Source organism: Pogona vitticeps, chromosome 6, assembly GCF_051106095.1.
Source record: "Pogona vitticeps strain Pit_001003342236 chromosome 6, PviZW2.1, whole genome shotgun sequence".
Lineage (NCBI taxonomy): Eukaryota > Metazoa > Chordata > Lepidosauria > Squamata > Agamidae > Pogona > Pogona vitticeps.
The window spans coordinates 76,078,034-76,089,799 of NC_135788.1; the positions used below are offsets into that span (position 1 = coordinate 76,078,034).

Below are 11,766 nucleotides of genomic sequence, written 5' to 3' on the forward strand. Positions count from 1 at the left end.
TCAGGATATGCAAAGGGAAATACTTCTTTGTATACTGTTTAATTAACTAAGAAAATTCACTCTAACCATATGGACTGAGTGATTGAGGACTAGTAAATTGCAAGGAGCATTGGCCTATTAACAGCCATTCCATACCTGCTGGGAGGAAACTAGGGGCACAGCAACTTTATTTAATGCTATACAGTGAGATCTGTTAGGAAGGCAAGCCACTCCGCAGAAATGTAATAAGGCAGGGGCTGAACTTCATTCACTTCGGGTCCTGGAACAAGTTCCATGTCTCTAGGTGGCCTCAGGCCAACCACCTCTTGGGGGGAAAAGGCCCTCATCACCCACCTTCAAACCTCAGGATTCTGAGTGCGCACTCCAAACAGAAGTCAAAGGGTTTCCTTTCCCCATCACTCATCCAAAAGACAGATCCAGGGAGTCCCCTTTCACCATAGATATCCCTCAGGGTATTCACTTAGGAGTATCTATGGATTTGTATCCTGCATCTTCCTGCCATTGTGACAGATGTATTCAAATATTTTAAAGGCTGATGCAATATATAAGTACACTAGTGCCACCCTATTCCAACATCCAAAACACACCTTAACTTACAATGTCTCGGGGCATGGGCTGACGTCTCAGGGAATTGCTATTCTTCTTCAAGTTTCAAGGCAGGGGCACAACTCTCAGAAGAAGTAGCACGGGAGGAGGAGAAATGTTGATTTCATGATTTACAGAGGATGTAACGTATCTTTACGCATGCTAGGGCTCACTGGTCCAGCAAGGAGATTTTTGTTTAGGAAGTAGTGCAGGAAATCTTTCTTGCTCTGGGATGGCCTTCTATTTCCCAGGGGAAATGAAAAGAGGAAGAAAGAGAAGAAAGGAGCCATGTAAGGGGAGAGCAATGGCACTATGGGTGAGAGAGCTGTGACTTGGGAAACAGAGCTGCAATGGGTGTTCTTGTTGATTATGATGGAGGCTGTATCTAAGATCCCCCCCAACAAAAAATTGCATTGGGGTAATGACAAAAGCAGTAATTATACAGTGGGGTCTTGACTTAAGAACGGCTTGAGTTAAGAACATTTTGACTTAAGAACCGTTCTCATAGGAAAATATTGACTCAACTTACATACTTAGATTTGAGTTAAGAACTAAAAAAAACCATGTGGGAGGCAGGGAAAGTGCAAAATTGGAACTTTCAGTTAACGGTTGGCCAGTGAAAAGAGTGCCTGTCTGCTTCCTCACTCCTCCCAGCGTTTAGAGAGTGGATTGGGAGACAGTCTTCAGACTGTCTGGTACTGAACTGCCTGGACTGTATTTTCCCTGCCTTCCCTGAACCTTTCTTGACCTAAGAAAAAAAGAAACAAAATATCCCCCTCTAGTGGTCTAAGGCAGAATAGCAGCTTCCCATTAGTTTCTATGGATGGAAAAGAGCAGATACGGATCAAATGGTTTTCAATGCATTCCTATGGGAAATGCAGATTTGACCTGAAAACTTTTTGACTTGAGAACCGCCTTCCAATACGGATTAAGTTCTCAAGTCAAGACCCCACTGTAGGGCAATGGCCACCTGAAAGGACTGACAAAGACTGCAGACTTTTTAGTTGGCCAACAGCAACAATCATCCCATTTGCAAACCCATTATTAATCTCTCTCTCTCTCTCTCTCTCTCTCTCTCTCTCACACACACACACACACACACACACACACACACACACACACACACACACACACACACACTTCACACACACACTTCACTCTCTCCCATGCACACATATCATTTGTTTAGATCTTCACACTGGCATTAAAGCATTCTCTTCTAATACTCTACATATTCATAGTTCAATGGTTTCATCAAGAAATCTCAACACCTTGACATGCATTCACCAGGCACAGTACCTTTCAGGCTACATCCTAAAGTCATCTTGCTATATTGTCTGTAGTTCATGATGTAATATAGCACATAAAAAATCCAAGTTTCCATTCAAGAATAGTTGGCTATTTTCTGTGGACCAATTCACACTTTATCTTGTTGGGTGTCTTTACACTATTTACACAAGGGTTTCCAGCATGAACATGGAAAGTGTTAAATTAATCTTCAGACATGGAGTAGACATTGACAGCACGTGTCCACTGTGATGCTGTGACTGTTCAGAGACACACTTCTCCCCTTTGCACATGCTTTCAGCAGCGTACATTATGAGAAAGTGACAAATACACCTACCATGTTCAAGTGTGAATCAGCATGGGATCTGGTCTAGCTCATAGACTTAACATGGTCTGAATTCTAGACTAGTAAAACAAATACCTTCAAATGTTCTTCAAATATTTGTGTAATAAACAGACACCTGGTTACAGCATAGCTTCTCTCTGATGACAAAGTATCACAACCAAAGGAGGAAATTTAATGAAGAGCACAGTTACCTACTTAATTACACTAAATAATTACATTTATTTTCAGTTTGAGTTTCAGAACCTTTTATTGGCATACAGTACAAGAGAGTGAAATACAATAAAATGTTGGAAAGGAAAACATATATGCTAGGGGATACCCAGATGACATCATTAGGACTCAATGGTGTGTGACACCATGATGCAATGCCTCTGGATGATGGAATGGATATATCTGACTGTTGTCTGGGTGAGTTCCTTGTTAGTGCCACTCAGCAGGTGCCGGATTTTATCTGGGTCGCCCCAGCCAGAGTGGAGAAAAAAGGAAGGGGCTCAGGTATTGCAGGTGGAGAATCTGATACCACATACAATAGAACAGCATATGCTGCAATAATCACATCTATTGCTGTATCATGCTATCAAGTTCTATCTGGATTATGGCAACTCTATGAATGAATGATCTCCAGAGTGTCCTGTCATTTAGGAGCCCTGCTTAGCTCCTGTAGACTCAAACCTATCAATTCCTGTATGGAGACAACTAATCTCAGATTTGGTCTTCCTCTTTTCCTGCTCCCTTCAACTTTTCCTGCCAAGTCTTATCTTCTTATTATGTGGCCAAACTACAACAGCCTTCATTTGATCTTTTTTATTTCCAGAAAGAGTTCAGGCTTAATTTGATTTAGGACCCACTTGTTCATCTTTCTGGCAGTCCAGTCCACAAAGCAATCCTCCAGCAACATTTTTCAAGCAAATCATTTTTTTTCCTGACAGCTTTCTTCACCGGACACTTTTCACACCCATACATAGTGATTTGGGAATACAGTAGTGAGAATGATCTTGGTCTTGGTCTTCAGTGACACATAGTTATACCCAATTATCTTTTCTAGTTCCTACATTGCTGCTCTTCCAAGTTTCAGTCTTCTAATTTCTTGGCTGAAGTCTCCATTTGGATTCATGGTTGAACAGAAATGTGTGAAATCTTTGACAATGTCAATTTCTTCATTGTCAACATTAAAGTTGTATAGTTCTTCAGGAGTTGTGTCCTCTGTCATCTTATTATGCTGTTTTTGCACTTTCTTCATTTACTTTCATCCGAAGTCATTTCAAATCATTGCTGCTTTCTAACAGTAATATGGCATTATTTGCATATTTTGAATTATTGCTGTTTCTTTCACCAGTTTTCACTCATCTTTCACCTGAATCTAATCCAGCTTTCTGTGTGATAAATGCTGCACAGAGATTGAACAAACAGAGAGATAAAATACATCCATGTCTGGCACCTTTTACTATGGAAATCATTTTGTTTCACTATATTCTCTCCCAATAACAGGCTTTTGTCCAAAGTATAAGCTATGAATCCAAGGGACATGGTGGCGCTGTGGGCTAAACCGCAGAAGCCTGTGCTGCAGGGTCCCAGCTCCCGCCAACCTAGTGGTTTGAAAGCATGTAAAAATGCAAGTAGATCAATAGGGACCACCTCGGTGGGAAGCTAACAATGTTCCGTGTCTAAGTCACACTGGCCATGTGACCACGGAAGATTGTCTTCGGACAAAAACGCTGGCTCTATGGCTTGGAAACGGGGATGAGCACTGCCCCCTAGAGTCGAACACGACTGGACAAAAATTGTCAAGGGGAACCTTTACCTTTTTTATAAGCTATGAATGACGGCCATCAAATGTTGCGGTATACCTTCTTCTTCTTCTTCTTCTTTTTTTGGAACAATTCATAGCTTTTCATGATACATATAAACAACAACTTTGCTATAGTCTAAAAAGCATTACTTCAATAATTAATAATAATAATGTGCTGTTAAAGCAACTCCAACTTATAGCAACCTTTTTCAGGGTTTTCTAGGTATGATGTACACTGGGAGTGCTCTCAGACTGTGCAGCTTGCCCAAGGTTACATAGTTTGGTTCATTTCCCAGGAGACATCATGAAGAACTGAACTCCTGATCTCTGCTATGCAGCCAGGTGCCAAACTCACAAATTAACCCACGACCATTACACTAATTCGTTCGTTTAGTCATTAAGTCGTGTCCGACTCTTCGTGACCCCATGGACCAGAGCACGCCAGGCCCCCCTATCTTCCACTGCCTCCCGGAGCTGGGTCAAATTCATGTTGGTCGCTTCGATGACACTGTCCAGCCATCTCATCCTCTGTTGCCCCCTTCTCCTCTTGCCTTCACACTTTCCCAACATCAGGGTCTTTTCCAGGGAGTCTTCTCTTGTCATGAGATGGCCAAAGTATTGGATCCTCAGCTTCAGGATCTGTCCTTCCAGTGAGCACTCTGGTTTGATTTCCTTTAGAATTGATAGGTTTGTACTCTTTGCAGTCCAGGGGACTCTCAAGAGCCTCCTCCAGCACCACAATTCAAAGGCATCAATTCTTCAGCGGTCAGCTTTCTTTATTGTCCAGCTCTCACTTCCATACATCACGACAGGAAAAACCATAGCTTTGACTATTTGGACTTTTGTTGGCAAGGTGATGTCTCTGCTTTTTAAGATGCTGTCAAGGTTTTTCATCGCTTTCCTCCCAAGAAGCAGGCGTCTTTTAATTTCGTGGCTGCTGTCTCCATCTGCAGTGATTATGGAGCCCAGGAAAGTAAAATCTGTCACTGCCTCCATATCTTCCCCTTCTATTTGCCAGGACGTGATGGGGCCAGTGGCCATGATCTTAGTTTTTTTGATGTTGAGTTACACTAATACTGTGGGCTAAATTCAGTTGAAGTTGAATAGTCCCACTGGATCAATGGCATTGGTTCAATTGACATTCACGTCCCATGGATTCCTTGGGCTTACTCAGACTGAGATTAAGAAGTGGATTTAGCTCCTTATATATATATATAGAATGTTTGGCTTCTTTTACATTAAGGGGTTCATTTACTACGTGTATCAACTGACTAAAACATTTTTACCTGGTTAAACACCTGCTTTTTAAAACATTAAAGTGTCAGCACATCCATTTAGATAAATTTACATGTTCAGTTAAAACAATCCCTGCAAAAATGAAGGCAGCCTCCTTAACAGTCTTATTTTTAAGACATTTGACCACGACTAAGTTCCATTACATCCGTGCCTCAGCTTCACTTCTGTTGCAGAGGGACTGTGGCCATTGGGGGTCTTTTCAGCAGAGGTGGCCAAACTGGGCACTTGTAGCTGCTTTACAGGCGTGGATCTCAGAAAACGGAGAAGCTGTCCTAGAAAAGGCTGATAAAGAAATGTGAGGTGCTTTGTTGTTACCTGTCTTTCAAAGTAAAAATGAACACTTGCTTCATGTCTAACTTGGCTACCCTTGCTTTTGCTTCACTATTTCGGTATATGCTTTTGAGATCAGTAAAGGAAAGGTTTTCTTGAAAATTGGCATGACATAAATATTGCTTTGATATATTTCAATGTAAAACAGCAAATGACTTGATAAATATAGGTCAGAATCTTATAGCCAATTAACACTTGCATAAGGAATGTGTGTCACCCTTACCAGGAAATTGTTGCTTGTTAACAAAGTGCTGGTTGCATTCCTGGGCACATGCTTGATCACGCAAGGGGGTTCATGCCCAGGAACACAACAAATACCTCATTATATTCGTGAAGGCTTTCACGGCCGGGATCTAATGGTTGTTGTGGGTTTTTCAGGCTCTTTGGCCGTGTTCTGAAGGTTGCTCTTCCTAACGTTTCACCAGTCTCTGTGGCTGGCATCTTCAGAGGACAGCACTCCGTGCTCAGAGAGCTGTCCTCTGAAGATGCCAGCCACAGAGACTGGCGAAACGTTAGAAAGAACAATTTTCAGAACACGGCCAAAGAGCCCGAAAAACCCACAACAGCCATCAAATGCCTCATTAATGGCCAGTAGTTTGCTGCTGTAACTGACCCAAATTCACTTATGCAAGCACAAGTCAGCAGCAAGAATCTATTACTTAGATGGATGGACCATCTTAAGTGTTTTACGTATATTACCTTCACACACAAGACCAAATGTGCTGTTAAAAATGAACACCAGGGCCCTCAACTTGGAACAAAAAAACAAAGCAGGGACTTCAGGACTTTCTTGACCTATACTGTTTCTAGTATGATATTGCCACCACATTAAATTTGTTCTCACCAGCTAAAATGGGAATAAATTGATTAATTAACTTGATTAACTTGATTAATTTATCCTTTAAACCAATTCAGGCTTAGCATCCTATTATTTACCAACTTGTTTCATTTGTATCTTCCCTTGCAAAAAGCAGGGAATGGGTTGATGGGATATCAATATTTCAGGGGAGATAGATGAAGTTTGGAAGACACATTAAATACTATAATTATTTCCTTAATTTAGAAAATGGGGAAAATATACTTATTTCTTTCCTAATACATAACTGAGTGTGCCATCATATGTTGTGCTGTAGTGCACCTATTGTTGTTCCTTTATCTTTCTTTCTTTAATCTCTGAGTTACATTACAATGAAAATTCCTTAGGGGAAGATGGTGCTGTGTGCTCCCCTTAGTATTGCCCCCTCCAAATACGCTACTCCTCCAAGCACCAACATCTACGCTTTTTGCTTTGTAATGGCTCTACTACATCAATTGTGGAGTGGGTGATGCTCTCCCGCTCTTCCCCATCTATCCCAAGTTCCAGTCGGTATCACAGTACCACAGATTTCAAATAAAATTCCTGGGCGTTTAGGTTTGAAGCAGGCATGAGATTTTTATGATTGCCAAAAGAAGGCAAGGATTTAAAAGGGTTGAAAAACATTGGTGATGGTGCACATAGTGCTGAGCTTAGAGTAAGAAGCCAGCTTTAAAATCTCCACTAAGCTGTGGAGTCCCCTTGGGACTCTTCTATGATAAGAAGATTAATGTTGCTCCTGATCACCCTGGCATAGTATGCCAGGAAATGCGTGGTTCCCTGTTAGTCCTTTTTGTAGTTCATTGGACGTAGTTTATAGGAAGAGTTATTTCTAGAGTTTTTATGTAACCAAGTTTGAAAGAGCTGCATGATTTGTCTGTATTTTCCTTCTATCCCAATACAAAAATGTTTGTGGCAATGGAGGTGAGAGTCCGCTGAGACTTCAAGAAGCAGCAGGTACTGTCAATCCACTCTCAAATGCTTCTGGTATGCAGTCTGAATAAGACCTCAGCCTTGGAGGCTGAGCAGACAGTGCACTCTATATGGCTGCTCTGGGGCATACTGAAGAGTTTGATGCCAGTCAGCCTGCTTCCTGGGACTCATGTGCTGAGAGACTCTCATTTTGTCATGAAGAAAACAAGACAGAATGTACTGAACAGAAGCAAGCTGCTCTCTTGAAAAACTATGAACTCCGGACCTTTGCCATTACAAGATCATTTCCCACACCTGCTTCATTACAGGATTTGTAAACTAAGAAAGCTGCTACTGATGGACTGCAGCCTGTTCCTCAGCATGTCTTACCTCATTTCAACCAATGAGGTGATCAGGTGCCAAGTAGTGGGCATATGCCCCACCCAGTCTTAGCATCTTCTGCATGTAAGAGCCTCGTGGCGCAGTGGTTAAAACGCTGTACTGCAGCTAAAACTGTGCTCACGACCTGGGGTTCAAATCCCAGGTAGCCGGCTCAAGGTTGACTCAGCCTTCCATCCTTCCGAGGTCGGTAAAATGAGTACCCAGCTTGCTGGGGGGGGGGGGCAATGTGTAGCCTGTATAATGAAATTGTAAACCGCCCGGAGAGTGCTTGTAGCACTATGGGGCGGTATATAAGTCCAAAAATAAATAAATAAATAAATAAAATAAATGTTTGAAGTGGAGCTGCATTGCCTTTCCACTTGTGTGATAATTTTTTTCAGTAACAAGAGCAAATGCAGGTTATTGAGATGCGTGGAAAAGAAATCCCTTCTGCCTTGCCTTTTCCACAAACAACAAAAATAATAGGTTGACTCTAAACCTATTAGACGTGTTGAAATCAATGGGAATTAAGGTAATAATCCACTGATTTCTGTAGGGTTACTCTAAATATTGCTCATCCTGGATCACAATCACTACTAAAAAATTACGAAGGAACAAACTGCTCGCTTGTGTTCAGTTGCCCCTTCTAACTCCCTACTATGTAATCAAAACAAAGTGATTTATTTGTTAGGGACATTTAATTAAAAGGCTGGAAAGAAACGTATTGTAGAACTTAGAATCACATTGTCTATTACCTTAGAAATTCCCTATTGTTGTGATATAGGAAGTCGACTTAGCCTAAATATGGAGTTTGATGAGGGACCATGTTGTGTAGGTGTCAAGGTGTTGGATGGACTGGGACTTAAGAGAGCCAATTTCTAGGTCCCACTGAGCCCTGAAACTCACTGAGTGACCTTGAGTCAGTTATTCTGTCTTAGCATGATATACCTCACAGGGTTGTTGGCCTGAAGATAATGTGAAGAAGACACATCAAATTTGCCTTGAGCTCATTGGAAGAAAGGCAGGATATAAATGTGATCTGCAGTAAGTAAGTAAGTACATTTTTTAAAAAAATCATGGAATAGAATTCAGCAATAGCTGAAATGCAGCAAAAGCCTTTGGAGAGAAATGCAAAGTAGCATTTGGCTGCAAGTTAGAGAGGCAGGCAGGCAGGGAAACACACAGATTATTCCTTCCATTGCAACTGCACAACCTGGAAATTAAGTTGAAAAAACTTGGCAGAGATTTAGTGGTGGCAGATGCGGTCTCTGGAGCATTTGACAAAACTCCAGTGAAACAAAGTTGGATCTTCAATGTGTTATTTTAATTTTTTTAATGAAAGAAAGAGTGAACCTTGATCCCAAGTAAAAGTACTGCTTCAGGCTATGTGATGTCAAAGGAAATTATTCCAGAAATTATATTCTAGGCTTAATTGTCAGATGCAAGGGGATTTTCAAGATACACATTGGATTCTGCCTATGGATTTTAAGCTGACAATAGAACATTCCCATGGTGTTTTAATGTGTGACTGCTCTTCCCTACAGTTGTTGGCATTTCAGTTCCCACTTTAGGTTACCAGTAGGAGAGAAAGGCAAGTTAAAAATCAAATACATAGATAAATTAATATCAGACTGCCTCGCTTGATATTTTAAATCAATATCAGATTGTCTCTCCTGTTTACCATTGATGAATACTGTACTATTTTAGTTACTATATCATATTTTACTGTATGATGCTAACTTTGATATAAAGGTTTCTTTTGAATATTTTGATTGTCTATAGCATGATCAGTTTATTATGGGAATGCTAATCTTGCTGATTTGCATGGTTGGCTAGGTTAGAAGATGCTTCGTTAACAGTTTTATTTTTTACAAATGCAGCCAGAAAGTATAGATAGAGAAAAGGAACAGAGGGTGGTGGTTTGGTTTGGTTTGAGCGACCTGGCAGAAAGCAGCTTTCAGATACTGTGAGAAATACACTCTGCTTTAGGGAGAATTTACAGGCTTATTTAGACCATAAACACCAGTCTAATAATGTTAAATTTATAACACTGATTAGAAATAATTGGATTCTTGATAGGATTTTGGTGGTGATCATCATCTAAACACTACTGTTATTTTGTGCTTTCTTCTGTCAGAAAAAAAATAAATATGTCAAAGGAAGCAATATGACTGGAAATTTAGTGCACACAGTGTGGTGAAAAAAGAACTATAAAACTGTGTTTTTTTTTTTAATGTGTTCAGAATTTGTGTATGTAACTAGACTGGTGGCAGTGGCAATGCAGTGGGGCATCCTGAGAGTATTAATAATCCAAAAAAGCAACACTCCAAATTTCAGAGTATACTGTATGTCTGAATGCTATTACAACAATTAGATATTGTTGTAATAGCAACAATAGCAATAGATGAACTAGTCTTCCCTCCTCCCAAAAATGTCTTATTCTTTGGAGCTATCTCATCTACTTAAAAAGAAATATTCACTTGATAACTGTGCTTCACCCTGCTTGACAGGTGTGTTTTATATGCTCTCTACTCTCAACTGTCTTACAGCAACCCTAACACAGTATCAAGATAGGTGAGATATATAAGGAATAATTTAACCAGTTCCAATTCATCTCCCTGGTGAGTTTCCATGGTTAAACAGGATTTGGATACATGTCTGCTGAACCCTAGTCCACCACTCAACCCACTGGGTATTGGTTTAACAGTACTGTAGTAGAAGGGCAATGAGAAGCTGACTGGCCAGCCACCTACAATAAGCCCCAGCCAAGGGCTTTTTAACAAACTAAATCAATAATAAGGAAAATACTCTCCTGCCCAAACTGCATCACTGATGTGTATTTTCATTTCAGCATATTTAGCCCCATTGACCTCATTAAAATTAATTTTATTTAAAAAAACCACAACTCTAATCATAATAGAACTAATATGGGGCTCTTTCACTCTGCAATGAGGGGAGTCTATGTTTACTACCAAAATATGGTCTGTTGTCACACTGTTTTATGTAAATAACACATAATGCCTACCCCTCAACTAATCTGTTCTCATCACTCACCTCTAAAACAGTGTATTATTTATTTATTTATTTTTGAAGCTGCCATCTGCACTGCAATCTCTGAATAATCACAATGGAAACATACACTTGACTAAGCAATAGATTTCATATGGATTAGAATGTGCAACATTTCCAGAGTCACCATCCAACAGAGTAGATAATATGATCCTTGGGGATTCACCACAGTCATCTTTAACATTGATCTCCTCAAGGAGCAAGATGACAAAAACTGACTATAAAATCAATAGTAAGAGACTTCTAATTCTATGCTTTGCTAACCATAAAATCCAAGAAAAATCCACATATCTGCTTTAGTGCTGTGGGACTCAGTGCCTTCAGGTCTGTGATATTTTCCTGTTAGAAATCCCATGATTCAGGTTTTATAATTGCTTTGGAAAAGTTGCACTATAGTGAAGTCTTGAAAGCCATGTTTGTGTTTGAGATTGGAAAAAGGCCAAGGGGAACATGTCTTAAACTGTGTTCTTTCTTCCCAGAAGCCAACTTCCTGACCAGAATCCCAGAGTTTTCAGCCCCATTAGAGACGTACGTAGCCTTTTACTTCTGACTAACAATCTGGGTCACATAAACTTTTAACTACTTTAACAAATACTTTGTTATATAGTCTGTGCATCCAGTCCAACTCAGAGACACCAAATTTATACTGAAGGATGTAAAGTAAGCACAAACACACAGTTGATTTTGTTGTATTTTTTTACATGTTACATTTTTTTATCCTTACGTATTCCTGTAAGATGTTACTGATCCCTTCTCTCATGAGTAAGTGGTCATTTTATTTTATTAAATTGTGAATCTTTTCTAAGGTCTCTCCAATATCTCAGAAAGAAATGTCTACAGGGGTTTTCTTCAGTTATTTGGGAAGACCATGGGCATGGATCAGAAAAAACCTTTGGCCCACAATATCCAAAGCCCTCT

General features: G+C 40.2%; 1 long non-coding RNA gene across 1 annotated transcript in view; it reads left to right on the forward strand.

Annotated features, from left to right (window-relative positions):
* LOC140708375 (uncharacterized) overlaps nt 1-11,766 on the forward strand; it is an 86,426-nt gene that overhangs the window by 47,065 nt on the left and 27,595 nt on the right. The window contains exon 2 of the long non-coding RNA XR_012088506.2: nt 11,328-11,376. This is a non-coding gene — a long non-coding RNA (uncharacterized LOC140708375). The remainder of the gene's footprint in view (nt 1-11,327; nt 11,377-11,766) is intronic.